This window comes from Solenopsis invicta, chromosome 5 (assembly GCF_016802725.1).
Source record: "Solenopsis invicta isolate M01_SB chromosome 5, UNIL_Sinv_3.0, whole genome shotgun sequence".
NCBI classification, from domain to species: Eukaryota; Metazoa; Arthropoda; class Insecta; order Hymenoptera; family Formicidae; genus Solenopsis; species Solenopsis invicta.
The window spans coordinates 26050195-26077090 of NC_052668.1; the positions used below are offsets into that span (position 1 = coordinate 26050195).

The 26896-nt window shown below is 38.1% G+C and overlaps 1 protein-coding gene across 2 annotated transcripts in view; it reads right to left on the bottom strand.

The window, feature by feature from the left end:
- LOC105195292 overlaps window positions 1–14754 on the bottom strand; it is a 264833-nt gene extending 250079 nt beyond the window's left edge. The window contains exon 1 of one of the 2 annotated variants that reach the window (XM_026131018.2): window positions 14063–14754. The gene's annotated coding sequence lies outside the window, so the exon portion shown is untranslated. The remainder of the gene's footprint in view (window positions 1–14062) is intronic. The other variant, XM_011160664.3, reaches the window with a different exon arrangement.
- Between the last annotated feature and the right edge of the window lie 12142 nt (window positions 14755–26896).

Here is a 26896-nt window from a genome sequence, read left to right on the forward strand (position 1 = left end):
GGAGTCATCGGGCGATTCAACGTGACATTTAATCTTCGAGGTGATTAAGGTGGTAAATTGAGAAACCACGTGGCACGCGAAACCACCGCGGTGGTTCTAATCTAATTTTCCTTAGGGCGAGGAACGATTCTAAATCTTTTCGCCGCGAAATACATCCCACACTTTCTGATATACCTCCGTAGAAACACGTAGAGTCGAAGATCTCTCGCCGCGAGGGGGGTGAGTTTCTAAGATAGATTGCTAAAAGTTTCAGCGATCGTTGCGTCGCGGCTCCTCCGCCCCTTCAAGATTTCCTGTCTCCCCATCCTCCTTACTGCACTCTCTCTTTCTTTTTCCGTCTGCCTCTTTCTTCTCTATTCTCTGTGTCTCGTTTTCCTCTTCGCCGTGTGTCGCCGCTGTATACAAGCGCTTCCATTCTCGATCCCATTTGCCGGTGATCGAAGTTTTTGATAAACCCATCCCGCGCCGCTTTCTCGGGGTCTCATTGTCGTCATCGTCGTTGTCGTCGCCGCTTCTCGTTCGACGTCGTTTGCAATCACATTTGCGATACTTCAATATGCGAATGACGGTGATTCCGACGTTTTTCCACGCTCTCTGTGCGGAAGGCAGAATGAATGCACCGGCAGTAAATCCGGCGAAGTAGTATTGTAAGTAAGGTAATGTAATTGAATTTCCATATTCGCAGCGAGGAAGAGAGCATATTTAGATGCAGCGTGAATGTTGCAATGAATATTGTTTTGAATCCTCTATTTAAATTCGCAACTTCAACTGCTATATTTTATTCAAAAGAACCGTTGCTTACAATTATTATACACTGAGAAAAATCTTATTTTTAATGAAAAAATATATTTTGTTAAACTATAATTTTTTCGTGCAAGCATCGTTTGTTCTATTTAAGTAAACAGACACATTACTTTTTCCGTTTTTCACATTTAAATAATGATTTTACAAATAACATTATTAAACTTCGTTAAATTATTTTCTTAAATTTATAAAATCTGATTTTCTTATCTAATAGTAAATATTTTCTGGAATTGCAAGAAAAAATTATTTGATTAAAAATTATTTCTTTATTTTATTTACATATATATTTCAATTAAGAAATTTTTAACACAATCCACCGAGTAAATAATTTCTTTGTTTTAAGATATTCTTTTCTCAGTGTACGTAAATGTAATTTATTCAAAACAATTGTTTCTCACAATCATCGCAATTGTAATTAAAAAATCGAGTTGAGATTAAAGACTTTTTGTGCCTTGAAAAAAAAGTTTGGTAACAATAATCAAGTTTACATGACAGCTTTAATTTAGTTACAATAATATAATCAAATATGTATTTATTAATATCTATAACCGTTTGATAATCGTTGGTAACTAATTAGTTATTATTACGTTTAATTAATTAATCATTAAATATATAATTACCTTAACTAAAGATTTAATTAAAATTATTTCATCAAAGCTTAAATATTATTATTAAACTTTTTTCTCAGTGTGTTATTATCATTAAAATTTTTTTCCTCGTTAGTATAACCGCGTATTTTCTTATGGAAATTATCATACTTAGTCCGAATTATGTATTGCAAATAATTAAAAGTATTTCTCTCTCCGATCATATATGCGACGAGTTATATTTCTTTCGCGCCTTTTATCCAAAAACCGTGGCATTTCCCGTCGTCCCGTCCTAATTGAAACAAATCGATGTGGCTGGCTGTCCGCGCGAGGCGAACAAAATTTATAACGTATAAAATTTCGCGCGCCAGACGGGTCGAGGAAAAACAAAGATATGTTTCCCCTTTCGTCTCTTCCTTCGGAGAACGAGTGTGAGTGATTCGAGGATCCGGCTGGGGCGCGCGTGTTTATGATTCGTTCCGTAAGCCGCGGACTCGTTCCTGTCGTGTTTAACGAGCAAACGTAGCCGCCGGATAACGAGGTTAAACCGGAATTGAATTATACGGCGGGATGAGATTAACGCGCTCCCGTGACATTTTCGTTCGGGCCGAGACACGCGCAACTGACTTGTTTCGGCGAGCGTGCACCAGCCGCGGCTGCGTGCGCGCCGCCTTCCGTTTTATTGGCGTCTGTAACCGTCGCGAAAGCCGTCCCTTGGCGACCGTAATTTATCGCTCGCCGAGTAATCCACCGTACATCAACGGCGGTATACGTGTGGCCCGGGTCCCGGTGCCAAGGAAAACTCACAGAAGCGCGCGGGTATCCTCCTAGGTAATTAACGAGGGGACAGTCACGTCGAAAGTGGCTGCGCGATAAGAACTTTGCATCTACCGTCAGGGAAAAAGGTAAAAGTTACTTGGTACACAAATTTGGGACATCGATGTCCCGACTTTCCGGAGAGATAGAGACGGGAGATTTGTCCCCCTAGAGATGCCGCAAAGCCGCGCGTTTTCTCCGTAATTTCCTTCTGCGATACAAATTCCAAGATTCATCTAAAATTATTGAATTAAAGGATTTTCTCTGTAAAATAAACCCGTAAAAAAAGAAAGAACACGGCGGAAAAGCATATCGCGACGATAGCGACTCGCGCGTGTTTACTCTCGCAATATGAGTTATAAATTTTACGATAACCCTTATATTCCGCGTTATACTTTATTACAGTTCTTGTAACAAGTAATTGGATCTATCGTCCATTATTTATACATCAAACAAAGTTCCGCATCTTTATTGTCTCGCGTTTCCGCACCACGTTGGCGGCGTCATTAATTCTTCTCGCCGGCCAATTTGTCTGAGAAGTTACCGAAGCAAAACTCTGATCGATAAGTCTCACCAACTTTTTTGCCCGACATGATTCCGACATCAAAAGTAGTCGCAGTCGCCCTGCCCCATTGCTTAATCGATAATAATCGTCGGATCGGAAGTAATAATATATTCTATCGCAAATCGAGGCATTGTTTACGTTTTTTCTTCTTTTTTTTTTTCGTCGCGGAATTTTATAACGCGAATGTACTTTCCAATCGCTTCACAACTATAAATTTAGTGCGATCGGAAATTATTATTTGCGATTCTTTTAAAGATGTATAAAACATTTCTTAAAATGTTAAGAAAATTATGAAAAAATTACAGATTGTTTTACATTGTATTTGAAAGTAGTAGAAAAATATTTGGCGACAATTTTTTATTTGAATAAAAATTATTTCAATAAGAAGTAGACGTGTGCTTTAAACATATAATTAATAATAAAATAAAAAATAATGAAAAAAATCTAAATTTATTTAAGTACTTTCAATATTCAAAGATTTAGTGTGTAAAGTTTTGTTATGATGTGGACATCAGTTCTGTAAAATAAACAAAATTTATTTAATTATTATAAAATAATTAAACAGACAATTGCAATAAAACTTTCTATAAATCATCTTGAATACTTAAAGTACTTATACAAAAAAAATTGAGATTTCTTAATGTTGTAAAAAGTAATTTTATTTTTAGTAACAAGTAGAATAACTAAACTATAAAAGTATGTTATAAATAAAAATATAATCTTATTCATACAACTTTCATGTGTATAATTTATTTGAAGTGTTAACATTAAACATATTCCAAAATTTAATTTCACAAGTTCTTAAACAGGCCTCTTTAAGACCTTGTGAAATTAACAAAATTTTGGAATATGTTTAATATTAACACTTCAAATAAATTATACACATATGAAAATTGTATAATATAAATAAAATTATATTTTTATTTATAACATACTTTTATAGTTTAATTATTCTACTTGTCCAATACATCTTTAATCAATATTTTTTACTTGCGATCATTCATTCATGGAAAACGATTTCTCTCTCGAGAGAGAGAAAGACAAATCGCATTGAGCACACTAGGGTCCTTTGTATTCTGGCGGAACGAGTCTTTTTTCCTCCTTTCTCCCGAAAATCCCGATTCAAGACTCGCCGAGTAAGAGGAACAATGTCGCCGGTGCGAATAAATAAGCGGAATACTCGTGCGCTCGTGCTGGAATCGGATAGCCATTAAATCGCGTAGCTTTGGCCGTACGTTAAAGGGAAGCCATCGCGTCGCGCGGCACAGAACAACCGTAATTTATCGCGCGGTAATAATCCGTCGGGCATTAATGTCTCGCGTTAGGCCGCACGCACATGGGCGCGTGGTAAACAATGAGTTGTGAGTGGTGAGGTAGGACGAGTTCGCTAATTAAACAAAATTTCACTGCAATTAATCCGACGAATGTACAGTTGTACATCGGCGTAATAGTGATTCACTGACGCCACAATGACTTTTTTACGCTGTCAACTTGAAGTCGTTTATTTATTTATGAACATGTAGTTAGCAGGCATAATTTTTATCAATCAATTTTGTATTATTTAAATAATGGAAAGAGAGAGAAAGGGAAGAAATTATTGGAGCTATTTTTAGGGAAGAATTAGAGAGGAAATTGTTAAAAACATTATTAAAATTTATGTTAGTATTAGAATATTTAAGTCAATAAATGTTTTCTGTTATCCGTTAAGGTAACTTTGATGTATATGCCGCATCCAACTTAATTTAGTATGTTTAAAAATAATAAACTATATTAATAAAAATTTCGTACTATTGTAAAAAAAATTAGAAATGCAAAATATTTATTTTCTTATATTTAAAAAAATTACAAGAACTCTTGCCCCATATCCCATTAGGGTAAGATATATGGTCATTCATATGAAATATTTGGTACATAAACAATTTATAAACAAGACATAAAAAAACGTAACATAAAATGTGTTTACAAAGTTTATTAAAAAAAAAGACAATAATAAATAAACGAAATGTAATGCAGTATTGGAGGGGTTAATACGTATAAATGGCAGTGGAGTGCAAATAACTGTTAAGCCTGTCATACTCCTTATAATAAACATTTTATGCAGGTTATAATACATAAATAAGCTATACTACGTTAACAAATTGATTCAACTATGGTCGATATTAATTAATTATTATGCTTAATAATAATAGTAAAGTACTACAATCACAACACAATATTAATAAAGGCGCATAACAGAATAGTTACGTGTAAATTACTACTACTCCCTCACTCCTATTTTTGGACTTCTGAGGCGTAAATCCTCGCGCGACGTAAATGCCGAAGTTACCCTATTTAAGTTAATAAAAATGTAGGTAATTCTCTATTCACGCGTATTCAACTTTAATATGGATTGATCTTCGCTGCGAGATATCCTTTTTCTTGACATGTTGTGACGCCACCGCGCATTAATCACGAATTCATGGGCGTATTTAGTACGCGCTGGCTATCTGTTACACGCTCGACAAAATTAACGTCTGCTCGTGCATTGTTCAAAGTTAATAAAGCGCGGGCGACGAGCCACACGGATTTTCGGTGCCGTCGTTTCCGCGCGGTCGCGGTGGCTAAATGTCGATTTATCGCACTCCTGTATCTGCATCTTTTACACGATGGTGGTGTCGATGTTTTTTAATTTGAAAGCATAAGCAATGCAGTATCACGAAGTAGAGCTTTTGTTGTCCTATCTCTCTTAGTTCATTTAAAAACTCGTGAAATAACGTTGATCGTTGTTTCATTCATATTGTAGACACTTAATATATAGTTAATTTTTTAATATCTATTCTGCAATAATTATTTGAGATATATACACAGTGCGAAAAGTTAAATTTTACACACATCTTAAACGATTCACTCAAGTTTTTGTGTTAATTTAATGTAAAGTGCATGAATATGTTAAAAAGCGATATAAATGATATGTAAAAGTAATAATGGGTGAGACCATATTAAATCTTGTACGTCATCAGGGCCGAAAGAGTTTCTCTGTGAATTTCGATAAGTTATCACTGTAGAGTGTAGATTACAAACTTAGAATATCCGCATATAGAAAGTTCAAACTCGCGACTTGTTACTTACGAGTTCGTCACTCTTACACGACATTCCATATTATATAGAAAATTAACACAAAACATGTAACACTTTGATACAATTTAATAAATTGTGGATTCATATCTCTTCATTGAAATTAATATTTATTATAAGTTAAATTAGCTCACGTATATTTTATTTATTTACGTATCTTGGGATTTGCGATTTAAAACTGCATCGTTTTATTTATTAAATATTTAGAAATGTTGAATATCAACATTTAATACAAAATATTTAAACAACACAGTCGCGTTATGTTAAATTAACACACGGATATTTTAAAAATTTTAACATAAATATAAAATGCTTTCTTATTGTTCTAAAGAACACGTTCATAAGAGAAATTGTCAAGGAACTAAAAAAATAATAATAATATTTATAGTTTCCCTATCAGCAGACTATGTTTTTTAAATGTTTTTTTAAATATTTATCCTTCATTATAACGTTTTTTAAATATTTAAAAAACATTTTAAAAATATTGTTTCCTGATAGGGTTAGCAATAGAATTAAAACGGGTACGCGAAAATCTAGCGAATTATACGGATAAATGTTTCCGTAAAGCATTCAATTACGCCAGTTTACATTTCGTCGTTTGGCATTACCGCTTTTGGATAGCTTTGAACTTTAAGCGAAGTTAGGACTCAATATATCGCTAACTCTCAACTAATTGATAGCGCAAAATAGCTTGGGTATAGCTTGGATGTAACCCTGCGGTCATGGGAAACTCAAACGAATAACATGGTTTCCTTGTCGGGATGTTACCCGTTCGTTCGGGATAAAATACGTTTAGTAGGTTTCTGAAAATTTTTCGCATTCGGCGCCCGCGCTCCTCTCTCGTGACCCTCTTCGTTCCTTTTCACGTAGCATATATACAAAAAATCGCACGACTCGCTGTAAATTGCGCTTCTTGCACCAATGCCGTTTTCGCTCCTCCGGATTCGTCCTCGATTCGCGCGAGTCGATTCGATTCGGATATCTCGCCGGATATCGTTGCTCATCCAATGTCGATCCGACGGTGACGGCCGTTCTCGGCTTTTACGAGGCGAGCTTCGCGCAGGACAATGCTGAGATTGCGTCGAAGTCGGAAGGATTTCGGAACGAACGGTGCGTCACGGTGTCATCATGGAAACAAGAACGACGCTCGCTCCACGGATTTTCAAAGGGAAGAGAAGGAGAGCTACCGATAAGGTGGAAACGAAGAGGTTCGATTTCGCGCGAGAAGATTGATGGAACTTTTTTACATTCGACATAATACCGCCCGAATATTTCGGTCGCATCCTCTTGCGAGGTTTAACGTCATTAGAAAAAGTAATTTCTGCAAGAAAGAGTAGAGTTACGAGTAATATGTTAAATACGCGCACTTTGATATAAATTTCATTATTATGCCGAATTATTCCGTAGACATAAATCGTAGCTAAAATAGCCGAGAAAATTGCTCTAATAAAAATCGACAATATCACATTTGTAAAATTATTACGGCATAATGATTCCACAATTTTCATTTATTTTCCTGAGAATAGAAAGGCTGTAAAAAGTGGAGAACAATTGCCGAATGTGTACCACTTAAACTATTTTTTATTACATTTCGTATTTGGTATTAATTTGTACGCATATAAGCCAATGTTTTAGGTATCTATAATATTACAACGATTAACCTTCACTAATAACAAATTTATTAAAAGTCTTTTTACTGCAAAAGATATGATATAAGCAACCAGTAGCCTAAATCGTATCTGGGTCTATTAAAGCGTATTCGTATTTGAAAGTATCGAATTTATGAATTAAAATAATTAAAAATATAAGAAATTGATTCAATTTAATAATAATTTAATAAAAAAGGATCAAATATTTAATAATTGATAAATAACAACAATGAAAAAGTAAGAACACTGAAATAAAACATGGCTTTACTTTTGCAATTTTTTTATTCACATCAATTATTAGTTTTATTACTATCACTTATAAATCTTACGTTAATATTATTTATTGCAATAAAATTTGTGTGATGGTACGATTTAGAAAATTTGATAAATTTTACAAAAATGTCGATTTAATCTTCATAACAATTGCCGATACGTATATACAACAAATGTAAAATATTTTATAATAAACCTTCTTTTGTAAAAATGCAAAAATTCAAAATAAAATCGCATGGTTTTTTTGCTGTATTGTCAGCTACTCAAACTGATAAAAAATTAACATCAGTATCTGATTTTTCTTTAATTGTTAGCACATATGAAACTGGATGTAACATGTTAAATTTTTGCCTACATCACTCAATTCTCATTTATTTCATACTTTCGTTACTATAAATATTGCTTATATTAAGTAAAAATATAAAATATTATTGAGATGCGTTTTAAGCAATCAATACGCATTCAGCAACTCCTTTCTAGTTCCAGACTTATAAATTGATTTCGCAACGTCGATCTGGAAATGCTCGATGAATGCTTTTTATTGCATATCAAAATTTCGACCTCTCGGGCAAATATTCGGTTCCCTTCCTTCTTTCGATTCCGAAGAGAAACGCGAACAAATAATAATATACTATTCCCGTGGCCTCAAATGGAAACTACATTCTCCGTTTTCTCAATCTCTTTCTGGTATTCGTATAATAACAAAGTCTTGTAACCCGCGGGACCCGATCCTCGCCGAAGCTTCGCCGAGCTTCAATCACATTTGCGTGTTCGCGTGGAATCACGTCGGCGAAACTGCGCGTGTCAACCCTGCGCGTCGTACGTTATCATCGTCTTCGTCTTGGTTGCATTCAGCTTCTTCGTCGCAAGGTGCGATAATAATTATCGTAAGCGCGACGCTCACAATCGTGACCGCGGGTGTTTCCCTACTTCGCCACGTCTAGCTCCTGTCCGAGTCCTTTGGGTACGTCCGGAGCGAAGCCGTTGAGTTAAATCCGGGAAATGTGTACACAACCCGCCGAGAGCTTGTCTACAAAATTTGCAGGAGACTGCGCCGCAGTCGCCGCCGGCGCAGTCGGGAACTCAGCCGTCGTCGTCGGTCCGAGACAGCGGTACGAAGGCGGAATATATCAAGGCGGAATATATCCGGCACGAGTAGAAAATGGAGCATGAGTCAGACGCACGGGAGACAAAGAGGGCAAGGGGGGTGGGAAAAAGAGCGAGCGAAAGTCACGTTCATTACACGCTCAGGCGAAATGTGCTCGAGTGTATATGTGCAGATAAATTCTATTATTCGCGAAACACACGAGCACAATAATAATAATGGAAATAGCTTGTACGAATAATCACGCAGACGAGTAGTGGAAGCAATAATATCTATAATAGCGTTGCGAGTAGCGGGATATCATTTTACAAGACTGGCTTACGGCTATAAGATTATAATAAGATTAGCTTTCCCACAGACAATTTAATTTCAAAAAAAAAAGAAGAAGAAAAACGGGAAAAATGGTATATTAATATTTTCAAATAATACAAGAGAGTTCTTGAGCTTCACGGGACGTGCAATATAATGCCAGAGGTCTCGTATTCTGAATTCGGTTGATATTTAAACTCGCACATATAATTAATCTGACTTATTGATGCCGGTAACAGCAAATAAGCAATTCGACGGAAGCCACTCGAAACGGCACAGTAAGGGGTTACTGTGTGCGAAATCTCTTCACATTAGATGTAAATCTAACATACGACAAAGCGAGGAGACGATGCGCGCGCTCGCAATAGGAGAGAGAGTCGTAGTCCCCAAGACGTCCTGAAACACCGTACACTTCCCGTAATGAACATCACGTCTACGTGGTGCGCGCGGTCTAGTAACGGGGAATAACGAGACACGACACACGAGTCCCACCATGTTCCCTCTCTATCTGTTTATCTCTTCTCTCTCTCTCTCTCTCTCTCTCGCTCGTCTCTGCCTCGCGAAGAGAAACCGGGAGCAGGGCGTGCCGAGACTGATAATATGATTCAATTTCCATTCGCGCCCTTCCCTAAGGGAACCCGGCGATGGCTCATCCGGTCCCAAAAGTGGCGCCCGTGACGGGGTGGCGATTAGGAATGCAGCTCCGATGTAGCCTTGATGCTCGGAAGCCACCAATACTTTATGCGCAAAGTAAGTTCGGCGCTCGCGAGATTAATCCGTCAACTTCACTCTGACGCTGAATACATCTTTATCGGTCTACTAATGATTCACTTTATAAAAGTAACTCGTTACCATCACTCGTTACTGATTTTAAAAAGTAATGCGTTACTACCATCCTTACTTAGATCAGTATTCATAGAAGATGCTTATTCCAAGATCGTTTTAAATAACATTTTAAGATGTTAATACGATTCTCTGATTGGTCGATGATATCTTAAGATGGTTTTATATTTAAGAAGATTTTAAATATAAAAGTCGACTGTGAATATTAGCCTCAGAAAGTAACGATTCGTTACTTTTCATTATTCTGTTACTTTTTCACAAAAGTTTAATGACTTTCTTTTTTAAAGTAGCATATCTATTGTCTATATCACTAGTTGACAGTTTAATACGAAATCTACGCTGAGAAAAAAAATGGCTACAATTATCATAATTTAATTAACATTCAGAGACACTTTCGGTGCAAATTCTATATTTATAGTTATTTTGCATGCAAATTATAGTTATTATCAGTTATCATTACTGCATAAATAATAAGTGAATATTTAAAAAATAGTTATATTTACAATAATTGTAATTACACTTATTAAAAAAATGTTTCTTTACCAACCATGTATCTTGACTATATTAATCTTCTAAATTACTATAATTTGTAATAAAATCTTTTCATGATTGATAAAATTATAAATATAAGGTTATTATTACTAACATTATAACAAAAATAATTATAAAAGTAGAGCTTTTGACGTAATAATCATTTTATCATGTAATTATAGTCATAAATATCAAAAATTTTTTTATAACAGTAGTAGCGTTACAAGTAACACGTTACTTCTTGTTAATGATACATCTCAAACAACATTTAAATTTTGTCGCTGATAATGAAAAATGCGGGCCTACTTAAAAAAATATGAAAAAACAAGACTTCCAAAATACTTCGATTTTTAAATTTTAGATGAATAAGCGATAATTTGTTAATGCTAAATTTCAAATATTTTAACGCAATTTAAATTACATCCATGTTATATTTGTTTTATTGTATTGCATATTACGCAAGAAAATAACTCAGAGCTTTTACACTCAATCTAAAGTCTTCATGAAAAAATTTTGCAAACGATAGATATCCAATCAAGAAAAACATATTCCAAAAAATCGAATAATGTCAGTATTCGAGAGTATCGATTGCACTCTCTCTCTTGATTGATTAATCTCTGCAAAATGTTACATTGCTGCTTTGTAGTCGTAAACGTCGTTAAGCTGATATTAATGATTTAGTAAGGCAAAGGGCGTTTAATGTCCCGAGACTGAAACATTAATAAGTTTACCTGATCGAGAAAGGAAGGCTCTTTCATTAGGAGGGTACTTTCTGACCCCTCGGATAGAAACGGCCCCTCGATCGAATCGGATTTCAATGTTGCGTGAATGAAACGAGGTAATAAAATTAGGCAATTTGGACAGCGGAATTGGGGTACGGCGTTGCGTTAAGAGCCCGTTTAATCACGTGATGATCACGCTTATCGAGACATTTGTCTTTTCTATCTATTATCGACAGCTATAATAATTACACAGATACCCAGAGATTCTAATAGTTTATATTTAAAATAGAATGCTATAATAGATATAAAGAAATGAAGAACACTAAACGGATATAAAGAATCTATCAAGCTCTCCTTTCGGACGACGCTCGAATTCCTTAGAGAATACGTCATCCAGAACGTATACCGACGCAACACTGTGTACGATGCAAAACTAATCTACCCGCCGTCTCGAAGAACGACGTGCAAACTATCTTCCATCAAGGTACATAGCTCGCGCGCGTATACATCCCGCTCGCGCGGGAATCAGGACCAGTTATGAGCACTAATGGGCGAAGTAGCTAGGGCGAAATAAATGAGTTCTGCTGCGAGTTAATAAGCAACGCCCGCCCGACGAAGACCGGGCGCGCGATTCCTTTGGCGAGGCGATGAGCTTTCACGTTGCGCCTCTTAATCCCGTTTCCGGGACTCTCGGAAGTTTCTCCCGGAGTTATGTCCGGAGTTGCCGTTAAAGTTCGGCCGCGAGGATTGGCTGTACTGCCGGGGATCACCGGATTACAATTTGGTCGGAACTTGTCCTCGCCTTCGTACTCACCGCCGCCGCCGCTTCCCGCCGTTCGTACAGTTCGATTCGAGTCGAGCAATCGCTGTCCCTCGAGTCTTAAAGCCACCTGGCCTCTAAGCTTTGTGGCCCGAGGACCGCCGAGAGTTAATATTTTAATTAAGCACTCCGCTGGCAGTAACCTCCTCGTCAGAGTTACACAACGACGCGACGTCTGATTCTCGGATACATGTACGTCTCGTGTCCCGTGTATCGGGAACGGAAATTTATTTTGTAATCGAAACAAAAATATAATAAAGACTAGTAATAATAACAAAATTATGAAATAGGCTACTAAGAATATTAGCGCGCAACAAAATTACTTGAAAAACCTTTCACTCGACCTGGATATGTTCCAGAGTATACGCTACATAATTGCTCTATTTTAAGCTATCCTTCGATGGCAGCACGCAACCGATAGAGCAAATATCAGAATGGGAAGTCATCCAAGTTCGTAGCGAGTCAACGAGAACTCGTGCCTTGCTTCCGGCAGTTAGAAGGCCGTGTGGAAATTTCCTATTCTATTTAAGCGAACTTCCACGTAAAAAATCAAAGTGACTGATTTACAAATTGAGAAAAATGGCTCGCAATCAACATCGTAACGATGTACACCGGATTACAAATTAGAGACAAATTTGTCAGGAAATAAAATACGTAGTCAATAGAACAGTCAATGTATAAAAATGAATAAGTAAAATACAAAGATAATCCGATTTATATCGTAGTCATAATGAGCGTCTAACTGTCGTAGAAAATTGAGATAATATCATTAAAGAAATACTGACTAATTAATTGAGAGATGGCACCGCAAACTATAATTTTTTGATAAATAAAATTGGTAAATAAATAAATTTTACTGCACCAATCATTGAACAAAAATAAAGAATTGAGCTGGCCAGTCAACAAACATATAAATAAAATTTTAATTGAAATACATTACATTTTTAAATAAAAAAAAATGATATTTTAATAAAACCTTTATGAAAACTGGATCATAAAAAATACAATTAATTCGCAATTCATTATTTTAAAGTTTTATTATTTTAATACTTTTCTGAAATAGTTTATTGGCGACTGTTTAGCTAGTGCAGTGACCCTAATCTTATTCACACAACTTTCACATGTATATAATCTATTTTTTAAATATTAACACATTCCCAAAATTTACTTTGAAGGGACCGTACGTCCAATACATCCTTAATTGTCTGCTTGTTTGTCCGGCATAAAAAGCATTACAATCTTACAACATTATTTTTACAATTCAGAGAAAGAAAGAAAGAAAGGATTTTTGTGTGCTTTAATAAACTCCTAATTTGTCGGTGCTAGAACGCTACTTAAATCAGAGTTGTCAAATTGGTAAAATTTCTCTAAAACTGACGGAACTCGAGGAATGAAAAACCACCAAGGTCAATTGGCGACTACAGAGCTATCGTTCAGTTTCTCCAAGTTCAAATATTTACGAGATCTTTTACGCGTCTGAGGTTCTTTAAGGTTTAAGGCTTAAAATAGAGTTGAGATATGAATATAACTTTACGGAGCGGATAGAGACTATGATGTATATCCAGAATAAAGTTTATTTTAATAATAATTGTATTGCGTATTAATGCCAGCGCTTGACTCTTAATGGCTCGTTTTGTATTTATTTAGTTATCTTTTATTTCATAATATAATCTTATTTTGAAATAAAAGAGGTGATTTATTTATATCGATAATAATAATATTGATAAAAGCAATATCAGTTTGATGTAAATCAATTAAAAGTACACGCATTGAATTTCTTTCATATACATTTCACGTTAAAACAAATCCTGTTTACATTACGATATTTTGATTTTATTTGAATCAAAGGAAAGGTTTGGCAAACACGATGAACGCTCTAATTGATTTGCGGGCAAACATAAACACAAAACCGTATTTTCCATACCTGAAACGGAGACGTCGCCGATGATTTTTTTTTTTCCCGACGTACATCACCGAACAGACATTTGCAACAAATGGTTGGCGGGACTCATTAGTTCCGCTCGGCGGATCGCTGCCGTCTCTGACGTTTCCTCCGAAAACTCCTTCATCTCCCTCGAAGGAGCCGGCAGCCGAGATCTAATGCAGAATTCGTGACTGGGACGTTATAACGGACGCACGGAGTATTCCGGAGATCGCGAAATCAATGAGACGTCCGTGTCAACTCCCGCTAACATCGTCCCGAAATCCCGGGGACTAATGTATAGCCGGTGAATCACGATGAAGCGAGCGTCGCGCGAAGCGGTAGACGGACGGCACCACGACGACAACGACGACGATGCACAGCTCGTAACATCGTTCGTCTATCGGATGTCGTTGCAGGAGAATGTATCCGACGGATAGAAGCTCTTTCTCCCTCTCTCTCTCTCTCTCTTTCTCTCTTGCCCGTCTCCGCCCGTAAGGACGAGCTTATTGAACTCACCGTCTTCGTCTCTCACGAGTGTCTCCCGGAGAACTAGTGTCGATTCGCGGAGAACTCGCGCGCGGAGATTCGTGGCGCGCTCCCTCTCTCTGTCTCGCGCGAGGAATGATTATTCGGGAGCGCCGCCGGAGCTCATTACGCGACCGAGCGTGTAACTATTTCAGGAACTTCAAATATTAGCTCGGCGCTCCGGAACTAACGCGCGAACTGCTCCCCAGCACTCGGATTCTTCGTCGACGCGAGAGAGAATCGTTCCCCGCCCTGTCCCATCCCGTCCATCTGTCCGTTCGCTCGTTCGCTCGCTCGCTCGCGCGGCTCATCGTCGTATTCAATCCCAATGATTCCGAGTGGATCGAATGAATCGCCACCCGCGTGACGAAGGAAATCTGGGCTCCCGCTTCTCACGATTTATCTCCCACTTTTCTGCTCTCGTGTAAGTCGCACCGTCTGTCTTTTGACTCGATCCCGCGAAATTTTAACATCCCCGTTATTTGTTCGCTCGAGTTCGTTGAATGAAAACCTATGCGATAATGTCGTTATATATCGAAAGTGGAAATATCTTAATAATTCTTCATCATAGACTGAAGAAAAAAATTTTCATGTTTAAGTAAATATATTCAACATCATTTCCTTGATTCAAGTAAATATTAGCTAGTATAAAATAATTAATTTTTAAACTAGGAAATATTCTTTAATAAATACATTTACTTGAACATAATATAATGATTTTTTTTTATAATGTGCAGTTCCATTTATTCTAACAAGGAAAGGCACGGAAGTGTCGTCCTCCGATTTTGACAAGCCTTTAATATATTGTAGCGTTGATAAAAAAATTTATTTTAATTTTAAATTAAAATTTTTTTTTAATTAAAAAAAATTTTATTACTGTTACAAAGTATTCTTCAAACTATTCAACTTTCATTTAGAACATTTTCTTCTATCTCTTATAGTTTCGACGATATATATTTGCTTTGAAAGAAAAATACCGGTTTCACCTCTTAAAGTGAAAACGGGCACGTATAAAAAAAAAATACATATCCCTTAATTTGATCCGTACTACATATTAAAATTGCGTTTATACTATTTACAGTATTATTTACTCAATGTTGAAACGTATTGAATTATGCATTCAAAATATAAATACGTATTTTGAGGATAAATATATAAAATTAAATTTCTAAAATATAATTAAATTATTAAATAAAATAAGTATAATTATAAAATATATAAAACTATTTATAAAATATATTTAAGCTATTACTAACGTAATTACCTAAATGAAAGAAGATTGAGATTGTCCGTAATTTAATAATCTAATTATCTATTTCAAATTGCATTCAAAAAATTAAACGTATATAAAATTGCTAGATTTCAGTTTGATTATAGAATCTATTCGCGTGGCGCGCGTGCGAAAGATAGATTTCCTCGTTAATCCTTGAGTGACGTACATATCTATCAACAGATATTTATCGAAGCGAGTGTTCTCCATGTCGTGACGAATAAGTTCAAATTGGCCGGTCGATCCCCTACACACGTTGTTACACACGTAATCATCGTCACGACGCCAGTCCGTTCTTTCGTTACGCTGGTCACGCTTACACGCCAGTTTTAATTACGGAAATTCCCCCGCGGTCGCGCGCGCGCGCGCGCGCGCGATGTATCATAAAAGTTTCGAGCACGAGAGAAACTTTGCCGGCTGCTCTCTCCACGGCTGGATATCATCGCCTTAGCCCGCGAAACCAAGGGGGGCTGAATCACGGCAGCCGACTCCCAAGCCGACCACCCGCGGTGTCGTCTTCCACTTCCGAACCACCGTGCACCGCCCGCTGCCTCTTCTCGCCTGCATCCCCCTCAATCCCAATCCCCCTCCCCAACCCCCCACGTTCCCCGTCCTCACTTCGTTCCCTCCTATCCGCGATTTCTCGTTCCTCCTTTTGTTTCCGTCGGACTAGACTCACTGTTTATCCCCATCCCCACCGTCTGATCCACGCTGTCTTTCTTCACTTTCCTTTCTCTTTGCGCCACCGCCGCCGCTCGTTCGCCTTCCGCACTCTTCTTTCTCTCACATCGTCTATCCGCGGCCATCGTTTTTCTCCTTTTGCACTCAGCTCTAGCCCCCCGCTTCCTTAGTGCAAGCTTGGCGCCCGAGCCGAGCCAGGGTGAGCCTCATCCTGCGGGATACGGATTATCCTTTCCTTAGGAGTCAGCTCCTGGGTACGAAACGATCGTCCGACGAGCGGTTGGTCCGGTGAGAAATCTTGTCTACCTTACGATCGATCCCACCTTGGCGAGAGGGATTTTGCACGATGATCTGGCCGAGGAATCTATAGCTGGCCTCTGATAAATGAGAAATCGTCCCGACAGCGAGAGATGCGAGTATCGATTACCGGGCTTTTAATGAAGAGACAGCTCTGCCTCTATCGCTCTGTCTCTTCCCCGCGTGATCGATTTTTCCCTCCTCGTGAGTGCCGCATCGATCATCTTTTTTTTTTCATGTCTCAACGAAAGTAAACGAGAACATTAACCTTGTGTGATGCACTTATGCGACCGCATAATCCCGCTTAAACACGTTTTAACGGTGCTGAAAAAAAATTGTACTTCATAAAACGGAACAGTTATTTATCGCGAACGAAGACGAATGGGAAGTATGAAGCAATAATTTTGCGATCAAATAATAAATTTTGTCATTTTGATTTTCCAACGATAATATCGAATCTCGTTCGCTTCTTTTGCGCTCGTAACATTGTACAAAGTTCAATATTTATTAAACGAATATTACGTTACGTATCGATAATTTTGTAATTTAGTAGGAGTCGTCATAAAAACATGTTTGATGTGTGCTCGCCATTAATTAATATTTATTTTATTATTGTGAATGGTTGCGTTGATTCAATTAATGGTCAGCTTGACAAAATTCTGACTGCAACGGCTTAACGTCGCCGCTGCGCAAATGAAAATATCATCGCTGATACACGCGTTATTGGATTTTCATTAAATAATCGTGCAAACGTCTAAGGGATCGATCTACAGTTTAGCCGGATTTTCACCCGGAGGGAGAAAAGCTGCGGAGAAAAGAATTAGCATCGAATCAACAATTCATTGTTAAACATAGTTTGCTTACATGAAAAAATTAATTTTATATTCTTGCTTATACATGAAACAATCACGGAAAAAAATAGTTTTAATAATTTTTTTAAAACTACACTGAGAGAAATCGTTTGGTAAGATCAACTAACGTTTGGTTGAATAGACGACCAAATAAATTTTGTAGTTACTGGTACCAAAAGCTTGGTTACATTTAACAAAACTTTTTGTAATTTGTTGTATGAAAATAGTTATTTGGGTTAAGGCTACAAATTGTTTGGTCAAAACTACTATATATTTAGTAATTATAACTATAAAATTCATTTGATCACACTATTCAACCAAACGTGAGTTGATTTTACCAAACATTTCTCTCAGTGTATAGTTTGCTGAGCAAGTTCGACACCTCTATAACTGAGAAGATTCGATAGTTTAACGAAGAAATTGTGTCTGAAAGCAGTGAATAAATTGTTAGAACAATTAGCTCTTTGCTACAACAAAAGGTTGGTAACGTAACAAGTGTAATGAGTTTTCTTCATTACAGAGAAAAAAAGAGAGAGAGAGAGCAGCAAAGGTATGAGCCACCTTAGCCTAGCAGCGTTTCGTTAAAAATTTTAATCCAAATATTCAATTGATTTTAGCAGAGAGTCGTTTCGCTGTGTTAACAAATTTTCTGTACTATTTCAACAAATCTGATTACTTTATTCAATCTTTAACTTTATTCAGATACAAAACTTTGCTACTTTAACATAAGAAACTGACTGTCCGTACATTACAGCTATGGATCTGTTGAATCAATGAAGTTCTTAATTATTTTAACAACTTTATACTTATTTTCCGTGTTGACGAATCGTTAATTTGATACTAATTTTTTTTCCGTGTAGCTGCACTACCGGTAGCTTCGACACCCTGCAGCGTACGTTTTCTGACCCAGTCGCATTCGCGGGGCATTCCCGTTCGGCCGTTGGCCCCTTTGTCGAGGTGCGCATTTACAGCGCGCACTCCGTTATCCTTAGGAAATTAGACGTTGGTGATTTACGTCCGGAGTCGGCTCTCTAATACGCGCGTACGTGCCTCGAAGCGGCAGTGCAATTGAATCGGTGCAAAAACCGCCTCTCTCTCTCTCTCTCTCTCTCTCTCTCTCTCGCTTTCTCCGCAGACACGACGTGGATAGGAAATTAGACGTTGCTGATTTACGTCCAAGCGCGACGCAACAACGTCTCGACGAAGTGAACCGAAGTTCGAAGCCAGTTCGATATACACGGGCGAAACATACCTCGTGCTTGCAGGCTGTACACAGAGAGAGAGAGAGAGAGAGAGAGAGAGAAGGCAAAAGAGAGCGAGAGAGATGAGAGCGGTTGGATGCATCGTTCGTTGCCCGCTGCATAGCGTGCGCCTGCGAGAACGGGAGATCTACTTGGGTGACCAATTAAAGGGCGGACGCGATCGCCGATCGTGTTTCGAACTTGGCTGCCGGATTAATTAGAACTTCGATCGAGGGGCGCTAGTACGGGGATAGTTCGCCGCGAGCAATTACGGCGGATCGACTAATGTAACGTTATAACCGAACAACAAATGCGCCGCGGTATGAATTATTTATAACGCTCTGAGAGCCGGACAGCATTCGTCGTGGAGCCGTTGCGAGGATCGATTACACGTTGCTTAATAGCATGGCACGATGGGCGAGTTGCACGCGAAGGAAAAACTTTCGTCTCGATAAACTGAATAATTAACATTCTATTACGAACTTCGTTATTTTCGATTGGACATTCTGCAGGAGGAAGTAATTACCGAATCGATCTCTTCATGCGACTGCACATTGATGCTTTATCATTTATTATGAATTTCTACTCTGGGAAAAGAAATTTGTGAAAAGTAAAAATATTTTGATGTGGTTTCGCAACCTCCAGTTAACTTAATCGCCTAATTTTCCTAGTGGAACTGATCAATTGCATTTGTCGTTGAGTAAAATTAATCAGAAATAATGGGTGACACTTGACTAGTTGATTAAGTTAATCGGAGAGCTTGTGAAACTAGTCATTAGTTCGATACGATCAACTGAACCAATGTTTAGTTGATCGTATCGAACTAATGACTAGTTTGGGTTCACTCAACGATTATTTAGCTGCGCAAGAAAGTATAGTTCATTCTTGTCAACCATTCGAATTTTTTAAGCGCGAGTAAAAGGTTCTCAGTATTGACTAATAATTTTTAAAAATCAAAATAAGTATTGTACTATTTATTTGAAACGAAAACCGATCAATTTGTCAAAGTAGCCAAGAACGAGCGACAAACTAGCGAATGCTGAAAATATTTAATCTGCAACTAGAAATATCATAAATGATATAGCGAAACAAATTTCAACTTTATTCAACCTTTTAGTCGCAAAAATATAAGAAAATTTTATTATTGGCAAATAATAAAAAATTAAACGCAAGGAATATAAAATAATAAACGTAAACAGATCGAATTGACATGCGTAATAATAATATCCATGAAATTTAAGCTTGATAACATTTGAACGTCCTCGTCTCAAAGATCTTTTTTTATTTTTATTTTGTTAAAATTAACGCCAGTTAATTGGCGACCGCAGTCGCCAATTACATCAACTTGAGACCAGAGAAGTTTCGTGATGCAAACCAATATCCAAACAATGGAATATCGAAGAAACTTGAGCTACAGCACTAACGAAAAACAAAAATAAATTTTTAAATTTTATTATCTCCAGCTTATTCAAACTGCGCGCCGCATTCGTCGGATTTGAAACACAGTTATGAAGCTGGAATACGTAATATTATGCTTTAGAAGCATCTATATGATCCCCCTCTCCAAAAACAATTTTTTAAGACCTAATTAAACAAATTCAATATTTAGTTATCGGACTAAATATTTTAGTTTTTTGTTTTAACAATTTTTTTTCTTAGTGTATTATAATACATTATTTATTATAAATTTCAGTGCATCATAGTACAAGGTGGTTCTTCCCAACGTTTAATTACTCCATCGACAACAGCGCATTTTAAAATTATTAAATAATTTATTAGACAAAATTAAATTCCTTCCTGCATTAACTTGCCGTTGTACAATTTTTAATAATCATCAGCGGAATTAGATTTCTTCGTAATAAGACGTTAATATCCTTTCGCTTATAGCGACGTAAAAGATTTATGGAAGTCTGGGAACTACCGGTGCCGATTAAACGAGATCCTGTTACACTAAGGGTTACTAGGGCAGCGCGAACATCGCGCTGTTAACCCCAAGCGCGCGCGTGCAGCATCGCGATATTAATCCCTCTCGAAAATTCGAGGCGGATGATTTACGCGGGCTCTACCGCGATCGCACCGTCGGGGGAGTACAAACGCACCGGCGGGTATAATATAATCGGCATGGTATCCCGCGGGCCGGAGCGATGTTAGAAATTAGACGGCACGGGAGTTGCATGCGCGTAAACGCGCTGCGGCGGATACAAGCGAAATGAAGTTCACGGTTGTTCGGTGGCGGATGATGTTCGGCCGCGTCTCGTCGCGACTTTGCCGTAAGGTACATATATATATATATATTTTATATGTACATGCATCCCACGTGCATGCGTGCATGGGAATTAGGCGTACGCGGTAGTTAATACGCGGCATAGGTGCGCGCCACGCACGGTATCCGTACTTTGCAAACTCGCCTGATGAGGCAATTAAGGGACGCCTGTAACGAATCTCGCGCTCCTGGGAAGAGACATAGAGAGAGGGAGAGGGATCGTAACGCGTAGTCGTCGCGACGCGATAATTTCATTCGGGCTGGCATAACACGCGTCTCTCCGCGTCTCGACCAAAAATGGTTGCCCATAATTGACGCCTTGCCGCGTCTCGTTAGCCCTCAAGTCGAGTATGCTGAATTATCGTCATCCGTTCTGCCGCGCGAGTAATTTAACCCTTTCGCGAAAGAGCTCGTCGAATCAACGTCATCCGCGAGCGAATTACCCGCGGGATAATTAGCGCGTCGCGTCGTCGGTCGGCGCGAGTGTCAAAGAGACGTAAAGGGGCGTGAAAGATGTCGCAGCGAGGCAATTTGCGAATTCGGCGCGCGCGATTCGCGAAAAATTCTTTCTCCGCTGGCAAATATAGAAAATATTACTCAAACTACACTCAAACTCGTCAAATGCAATATTAATATTTGCACTAGCGCATAATTAATAATATAGGGGAATTTGATCCCGATCCATCGGACATTGCACGGATCGGTGTGCCAATTTCCAAATGTTTGCGTATAATTATACTGGGCATGTTCATTAAATGCGAGACATAAATTAATCACATCGGTAGGGGGAGGGGAGGGGGGAGGAGCGGTTGTTAAAACGTTGATTTATTACGCTCGCCCGACAAAGAAACGCATGACGGAATACGGAGCGTACATAAACCGCCCGCGACATAATCGATGGAATCTCCTGGCGCGCAACACATAGAGCGGCGTAACTGCTAGATCTAATTAAACCTAGATGTAATCAAGCTGCGTGACAGTGGTTTAATTAGATCGCATTGATCATGTCAGTTGCTTTCGCCGATTGTGAGCTGCTTTCGTTGTTCGTATAGTCGTGAGATTAATAAGTTTACAGTACGGGTGCAATTTCGCGGTAATATCGAACGTAATAACATCAGCGATATCGTGTGCAACTCGCGCGAGCGAGCGAGCGCGCGCGCGCGCGCGCGCGCGAGGGCTCCGTCGTTTTTACTTGCCGCTCCGGATTAAGAGCTTTCGCGTTACACGTCGGTCGGTGCGGTAATGAAGGAACTTTCTAATGAGTTTAGCGCTTCCATATCCCGGTCAGACGAAAAAGCAACACGTCTCAATGTCTAAAGATGAGATAACGATCCCTTAAACGCTAAAGATCTCCTTCTTGATAGTCTTCGACACATTCACACGCTGCTATTCTCGTGCATCCTAAAGAAGAGTCTTGTATCAAATTTACGTGCTTGGAATGAGAATACTTCGGATTAGAGTACTTCGGATTAGAGTACCGCAATCCTGCACGGCAGTCTGAAAATCGTAATTCTATTTTTTTTTAATTGGGGTGCAAATATCCCCGTGACCGGAAATGTCCCAACGTCCGAACTTACACGGAAATTTATTATTATTAGTCTTAAATTTTTTTATAATATTAAAATTATTTGTAATCTTTAAATACTTTAAAATATTTAGAATAACTTCGGTATATACATGCTGCATCTGTGTAAAACTCAATTTATCAAGTACTATTTAAGAAAAATGAGTCATAGAAATAAAAATTTCATACTGTTTGCTGCTATATAAAAAATTAAAAACACAAAATATTCATTTTCTGGTACAAATAATTAATAAAGAAGCGTCAAATATTTAAAAAGAAAATTCTAAAAAACCCTTGCATTTTACCACATATTTTATAGAGATGGAATCGACTATTTACATATGTGTGGGATAATCTATGCGAAGGATAAATTGCTTTATGGTAATTTTGTACTTTAATTTCTATTTTTATCTTTCATATACTGTTGGAAAATTTGTGTGCTCTTGTGAAAAAATCTGCTTGTTAAGGTTTTTGTGTTAAGTAGCAAACATATTCATGTGTATAAATTTAACACATATAAAATGTAGAATTGTGAATAAGTGATTTAAAAAATAAGTTAAAGTAACGCAATTTGCACGTATTCATTAAATACATATTTTTTAAATCATTTTTATAATTTTACATTTTGCATTCGTTAAAATTTACAGAAAGAGTATTAATATTACACTATAACCGAAATGGGGATAACCGTACATACTTTTTTTTTTACTATTCTTCTGTTAATTTTATTATAGAAATTGTGTTAATTGTACACACAAGTAACTTCAAATTACGATCAAGGTCAGATTTCTTTTTGTTGAAATATTAACACAGTATTAATGTTATCATTTAACATATCCAGTTAAATTAATACAAAATTTTGAACGGACCGTTTGGAATATGTTATTTATGTTAAATTTAACACAATTTTTCCAACTGTGTAGTCTTCTTTTCTATTCAATTACACAACTTTGTTAAATTACAATCATGATTTTCCTTTAATCGCGGACGATGCACATAACTACACCTCATGGTCTATGGGTTAATCTTGCATAAGAAAATTTGCAAAGTTACTGTGCGAAATCACCGAGTTGAATCGTCGTGCATAATAGACGACTGTTCGTGACATGGAACGACAGATTAAGCCGAGCCAAGCCGAGAACGTGGAAGCTGCGTGCCCCAGTTTCCACGCGAGATCTGTTCGTCGTGCAGGTTACGACGTGGCTGATAGAATCTCCCGGTATCGCTATTACAGCGATGGAAGCTGCTGCCATCGTACGCGCATGTCGCGACGCTAAGCTCCGGCTACAATACTGCGCCGGATATGAATCGAAGTTCGGAGGTCGCGAATACGCGCGGTCGACGGGTTTCCCGGTTTCAAGCCCAGGGGGTTTCGCACCGTATGTATATATATCATATACATATAGATATGTATATATATATATATATATATATATATTCCAGTTGGGAGAATCTCGCGGTGCGTTCGATGTAATAACGAGGCGCGCTCGCGTATGTGACGCGCTTTCCGCACCGCCGCGTTTCGCAAACTTGGGCAACTCAGACGACGACGACGACGACTACGGCGAGACGACAACGGGGTTCCCCGAATTAGGATGCACGCCCGATTGGGTCCCGCTCAAAGGGCCGAATAGGTGACACAATGACGAATTAATTGGATCATCGCTAATCGCGTTACCTGTCGCTCGGCGCCCGTTTTGTGTTGGGCTTTACGGCGGCGTAACTCGCTTTAATCGATGATAGCTGAGGGAAATCCCACGAAAATCATCACCTAGATTTTCGAAGAGCTCCGCCGGCGCGGCTTGCCGACGCAGCTTTTCGCTTGTGCTACGATGCACCCGCGTAAATAAACTGTGTACCAGCCTCCAGCTCGTAAAGTCGCAGCGTTGAGCTGCCGTGCTGTTACGACAGCGGTAGTAAAAAATAAAATGGAATTTTATCGTTTATACATCCTTAGGGATTGCAAGGAATTTTTGTCAGGCTCGCACGGAGCTCTCGCGGAGAGGTTTCCATGGTGGCAACACCTCGCAAACTTCCGTTGAAAAGGCTAATTAGGCGGCAAGTCGCGATCGAATTCTGTTGAAAGCGCGCACGGCTGACAACGGCGGATTAATTAGATCGCGCTGATCACGTTACCGCCTTTGTTAGCGCGATGATGCGACTCCTGTGACGGAGGAAAGTTGCCAAAGGCTCGAAATTTATTAAGCTCATATGTTTAACTAAGCGTAAAACGCTTAGACGGATGGTAAATGCCGGCTTACGACTGCAATGACTGCGGAAAAGTAATTATGCCTCTTAGTGCCCCGGGGATTGGCCATTTGACATAGAAAAGACCAATACGTACATGAAAAGAACAGTTGTACTGAAATGTGCACAAATTTAGCTAGACACAGGTTTGAAAATAATTCTTTTTCGGGTTAATTGATAAAATGTCAAATGAGCTTTGCTTGAACGTCCGAATTATTTTGAAGATCCAACAAAATTATTTTCTGTACCTAACTAGTTTTTAGATACTTCATCAGAACTCTTTCCTTATAACATTCACGCGAAAAGAACAATTTTGCTGAAATACGAATCTGAAAATAATCATGTCGAACTATTTAAAAAATTGTATCGGATGTTTTAACTTGGTTGTTAGAATGTCTATTCGCAGCAACTACTACTATAAAAAAATTAAAAGTACGAAGTCTTAATTTTCTTATATTTAAAAAAAATCTTGTGCTTTTGCCATATATCCCATAGAAACGGCGTTCAGATAATTTATAAACATCGGAGTTACCCTAATGGATATTGAACCGTAATTATTATTGAATTGAAGATTAAAGAACAGAATAACGGAATATTCGTTTAGAAAACCGTAAGTCGTCTAGAATGCGTTGTGAAAAGGGAGTCAAAAACCTGGCAACTCGAAAATATCCGGCACAACGCGACAATATCAAAAATCGTTATCGCGCCCTTTTCCACCTCAGCCATTATTGTTGCTATTTCCGATACTTCCTCTTCGCATTGCCTTTGATACGGAGAACGCGATGAAGCAATAACACCGTTATTCGATCGAGTGGTGGCCATGTGTGTGTGGAGACGGCCTGCGGTTGTGGCAGGGTAAAATCGCAGCCGCGTGTTGCGTTCCGAAATTCGGTAACCGTAAAAACGAGAGAGCACCGCCAGTCCGGACTGTAAAAGAGTTCTCGGCCCCGAGCTTTTATTCCTGCGCGATTCTCGTAAATCCGGACCTGTCTCAGCTCGCCTCGAAGCTGCACACATTCACCATTCTAGAGTTTTTTTTTTCCCCCTCGTTGGATACTTGCGAACCGCCATTTCGCTGATCCTGCTTTCCCATAACGATGATCACGCTCCAACCAATGCGCAGGGACAATCTCCGTGCAAACCGTATTTGCGGATGCTTGTTGAAACAGCCATCAACACATTTCACGTTTCACGTTTTGAAGGTATCGACGCCACGCATTTCAAACAAACGTCAACCGTATATCTACCGAATAAATTTGATATTTATTAAATGTATTTATTATTTCATTAAATTATTAAAAAAAGCAAACTGAAATAATAATATAAAAGAGAGCACAAATAAAAGATGTTAAAAAATAGACATTCAATATCAGCGGCTTACAAAATCCAAAAACAGAAATAAAAATAATTAATCGAGCGTCAAAACCAAACTAGATGTTAATACTAACAGGATTATTTATTTATAATTTTAACGTTCAAAAACACAAACGTTTCGATCCTTGTATCGAGTCATCCTCAGTGCCATTTTAGTCGTTAATATTAAAAAAAAGTCCAATTTTGCATATTCATAAATTTTACGGACACATGCGGATTACGAATATTACGTATAAATAGCGTTCTGCTTTCGGAGCAACCTTCCCCGTACGATTTTTCTGCAGACTTCATTATTCCTAGTAGGGCAGTTGTTCCGCATTGTAGTTTTTTATGCTCCGCTTCTATCTTCGTTGTTTTTTCATTTCTCAGCCGCGCACCAAATTATATATCTTCAGTATTCCACATCCAATATCCCATTCAAATACTCTTACTTTGTTCAATATTAAAATATCTTTACTTAATTGATCAAATTTTATTTTAAAAATTCTCAAAAAATATCAAACGTATAAATTATAGTATAT